The sequence below is a fragment of the Balaenoptera physalus genome (genome assembly GCF_965194825.1).
Source record: "Balaenoptera physalus genome assembly, chromosome: 13".
Taxonomy (NCBI): domain Eukaryota; kingdom Metazoa; phylum Chordata; class Mammalia; order Artiodactyla; family Balaenopteridae; genus Balaenoptera; species Balaenoptera physalus.
Genome location: NC_138892.1, coordinates 26,199,720 through 26,204,591, shown reverse-complemented (window position 1 = coordinate 26,204,591; position 4,872 = coordinate 26,199,720).

Below are 4,872 nucleotides of genomic sequence, written 5' to 3'. Positions count from 1 at the left end.
AGGCAGATGTTACTATGACCATTTTACAGATGCAGAAGCTGCAAATAAATGCCAAACAGGGTCTTTTTTCTTCTTCTGTTACAGATTGATTGACATATAATTCACATCCCATACAGCTCACCTTTTAAAGTATAAAATTCAGTGATTTTTAGTATATTCAAGTTGTGCAAACAGTACCACAATCAATATTAAAACCTTTTCATCACCTCAGAAAGAAACTCCACACCCTTTAGCAGTCATTCCCCATTGCCTACTCTCTCAGCCCCTGGCAATCGCTAGTCTACTTTGTGTCTCTATAGAGAGACACAAAGCAGACCAGTCAGGATATATATTTATGTTTCCTATAAATGGAATCATACAATACAGTCATCCCTCGATATCCATGGGGTATTGGTTCCAGGAGTCCCCACAGATGCCAACACCTAAGGGTACTCAAGTCCCTTATATAAAATGGTGGAGTACAGTGAATACAGTTGGCCCTGCATATGTGTGGTTTCACATCCCCGGATTCATCCAATTGCTGATACGGAGAGCCCACTGTATGTGGTACCTCCAAGCAGTGTCTTGAACCCAAGTCTTTTGGACTGCAGGATTATATACCATACTGCCTCGGTGCTGGGTGTTTTGAAGGTCATAGATAAAGTAGGATGCTAATCCCTGCTCAAGTTTGAGTGAGAAAACATACGTTCAAAACAAGAGCAGGGACCTCCCTGGTGGCACAGTGGTTAAGAATCTGCCTGCCAATGCAGAGGACACGGATTTGAGCCCTGGTCCGGGAAGATCCCACACGCCGTGGAGCAACTAAGCCCGTGAAGCCCATGCGCTTAGAGGTGGTGCTCCGCAACAAGAGAAACCACTGCAATGAGAAGGCCGTGCACAGCAATGAAGAGTAGCCCCCATTTACCGCATCTAGAGAAAGCCCGCACGCAGCAACGAAGACACAATGCAGCCAAAAATAAATAAATAAATAAACAAGAGCAGAGATCCCTATCAAATTACTGATGGCATTTTTTGCAGTTCTAGAACAAAAAATCTTAAAATTTGTATGGAAACACAAAAGACCCCTAAATAGCCAAAGCATTCTTGCGAAAGAAAAACAGAGCTGGAGGAATCAGGCTCGCTTGACTTCAGACTATACTATAAGTCAATATATACTTATATAAGTATATAAGTATAACTGTCTTATAGTATAGTCACCTGTGGTCAATTAAACTATGACAAAGGAGGCAAGACTATACATTGGAGAAAAGACAACCTCTTCAATAAATTGTGCTGGGAAAACTGGAAGAGCTACACATAAAAAATGAAATCAGAACATTCTTTAACACCATAAACAAAAATAAACTCAATATGGATTAAAGAACTAAATGTAAGACGAGATACTATAAAACTCTTAAAGGAAAACACAGAACACTCTTTGACATAAATCACAGCAATATCTTTTTTGATCCATCTCCTAGAGTAATGGAAATAAAAACAAAAATAAACAAATGGGACCTAATTAAACTTAAAAGCTTTTGCATAGCAAAGGAAACCATAAACAAAACAAAAAGACAACCCACAGAATGGGAGAAAATGTTTGCAAATGCTGCAACCGACAAGGGATTAATCTCCAAAATATACAAACAGTTCATGCAGCTCAATATCAAAAAGACAAATAACCCAATCCAAAAATGGGCAGAAGATCCAAATAGACATTTCTCCAAAGAAGACATACAGATGGCCAAAAAGCACATGAAAAGATGCTCAACATCGCTCATTATTAGAGAAATGCAAATCAAAACTACGATGAGGTATCACCTCACACCAGTCAGAATGGCCATCATCAAAAAGCCTACAAACAGGGACTTCCCTGGTGGCGCAGTGGTTAAGAATCCGCCTGCCAACGCAGGGGACACGGGTTAGATCCCTGGTCCAGGAAGATCCCACATGCCGTGGAGCAACTAAGCCCGTGAGCCACAACTACTGAGCCTGCGCTCTAGAGCCTGTGAGCCACAAGTGCCGAAGCCCACGTGTCTAGAGCCCGTGATCCGCAAGAAGAGAAGCCACCACAATGAGAAGCCTGCACAGTACAAAGAAGAGTAGCCCCTGCTCACCATAACTAGAGAAAGCTGTGCACAGCAACGAAGACCCAATGCAGCCAAAAATAAATTAATTAATTTTAAAAAAAGGAATGCTTAAAAAAAAAGTCTACAAACAATAAATGCTGGAGAGGGTATGGAGAAAAGGGAATCCTCCTACACTGTTGGTGGGAATGTAAATTGGTACAGCCACTATGGAGAACAGTAAGGAGGTTCCTTAAAAAACTACAAATAGAGCTACCATATGATTCAGCAATCCCACTCCTGAGCATATATCCAGAGAAAACTGTAATTGGAAAATATACATGCACCCCAATATTGACTGCAGCACTATTTAAAATAGCCAAGAAATGGAAGCAACCTAAATGTCCATTGACAGGTGAGTGGATAAAGAAGATGTAGTACATATATACAATGGAATATTACTCAGCCATAAAAAAGAATGAACCAATGCCATTTGTAGCAACATGGGTGGACCTAGAGATTATCACACTAAGTGAAGTAAGTCAGACCAAGAAAGACAAATATCATATGATATCATTTATATGTGGAATCTAAAAAATGATACAAGTGAACTTATTTACAAAACAGAAACAGACTCACAGACTTAGAGAACAAATTTATGGTTACCGAAGTGGAAAGGTGGGGGGAAGGGATAAATTAGGAGGTTGGGATTAACATATACACACTAATATATATAAAACAGATAATCAACAAGGACCTGCTGCCTAGCACAGGGAACTCTACTCAATACTCTGTAATAACCTATATGGGAAAAGAATCTGAAAAAGAATTGATATATGTATATGTATAACTGAATCACTTTGCTGTACACCTGAAACTAAGACAACATTGTAAATCAACTATACTCCAATATAAAATTTAAAAAGTTTTAAATAATTTAAAAGATAAAGTAAAAAATAAACAAAACAATAGCAGACAATATAAGACAACAGAGGAGACAAAAGCGTGACAAGACAGATCTCCCTTCCTTCCCAGTTTTCCTGCTCTTCTTGGTCTGCATGTGGATGTTTAGAAAGTGCACAGAGGCATCTGGGTTCCGAGCAGCCCCCCAACCCCACTCACTTTTGCGCACTCTGCAGCTCGCTCAGAGCTATAAAACTGTAAAGAGAAGAAGCAGGTAAATTTCCTGGCCCTTTTCGGCCAAAGAGGGGACAGATTATGGTCTCATTTCTGTACCGAGTCTTGAGCTGACAAAGCATTCCTCAAACATCTCCAAGCCACAGCTGGAGGCTCTCACTTCCTGTACCCTGGCTGGAAGTTTCAGTCTCTCTTTGAACTCAAACTGCTGCAAATCTTCTCACCATAAAGGCCAGCCACCTTGCCCTGGTATGTGGAAGGACATAGGGCTTGGTGGCGCCTTGCAGAGGTGACTGTGTTGGATATTCTCTATTTGTTCCACACCATCTTCTGCCCTCCTCCACCTGCTCTGGGCCCTGAAGGCTGCTCTCTGGGGCTGCATCACCCAGGCTACCTTGCCCTCAGGTTAGACCCAGGCAGCTGCTCTCAGAAGATAGGAGGGCAGGAAGATGGAGAGCCTGGTGTCTTTGGTCTCTGGCCCCTCTCTCTCCCTTGGGTCTAGGGCTGGTAGCAGCTGCCTTCTGTTGCTAGTTTCTGGATGTCTCACCATCTCTTTACGGTTCCCTGAATCTTTCCCAAACCTTTGAAAATCATCTCTCCGTTAATTCCTCTTTTTTTTTTTTTTTTTTTAATTTTGGCTGCACTGGGTCTTCGTTGTGGCGCACGGGCTTCTCTAGCTGTGGCACAAGAGCTTATTTGCCCCGCGGCATGTGGGATCTTAGTTCCCCAACCAGGGATCAAATCCACGTCACCTGCATTGGAAGGTGGATTCTTAACCACTGGACCACCAGGTAAGACCCCATCTCTCCATTAATTCCTTTTCAGTTAAATTCTTCTGAGTGTGTCATCTGTTTCTGCTAGGACAGCTAACAGCCTTCAAAGCTAGCTACAGCAGCCTTCAAAGAGTCATGCCAAAAAGGGTAGGCAGACAACAAGCTCTACCTACCCCAATATCCACCTTCCTTCTGCCTTAATTAAGAAACACTTTATTTGTAGCTGGGCACGTGGCTACTCTTAATGAAGATCTAGTTTCCCAGACTCCACTGCAATTAGCTATGACCATATGACTCAGTTCTGCCTGGTAAGATGTGAGCATAAGTAAAATACAGCAGTTTCTGGGAAACCTTAAAACATAGCTAGATCATGTCATTTGGTCTTTTCTTCTGCGTTCCTTCCTCTACTCTACTACTTAGAACATGATTATGATGGCTGGAGTTCCAGCAGCTGTCTTAGAGCATGAGAATGAAGGTTACACCTTAGTTATGGTGGGATGGAAGCCTGAGGGAGCTTGGGTCCCTGCATGTATAGAGCTTCCATACCAGCTTGGACTGCCTGTTTCTGATCCTCTTGTATGGGTTGGCCAAAAAGTTCGTTCGGGTTTTTCCGTAAGATGTTACAAAAACCCAAACAAACATTTTGGCCAACCCAATACAACCCATGCTTGCTTATGCCGCTGTTATTTTTGGCTATCTGTAAGATGCGGCTGAATTCAATCCTAACTGAAACTGGTGAGTGAGATTGGAAAAGAAGTATGGTTTAGCAGAAAGAACCCTAGACCTAAGGGCAGAAGATGTTGGTTCAACTTGCAGCTCTTCTACTAAGAGCTCTAGAGAAAATCACCTGATCTTTCTGAGACTCAATTCCCTATCCATTAAGCTGAAAAAGGAGAGTATCCACCTCACATAATCAC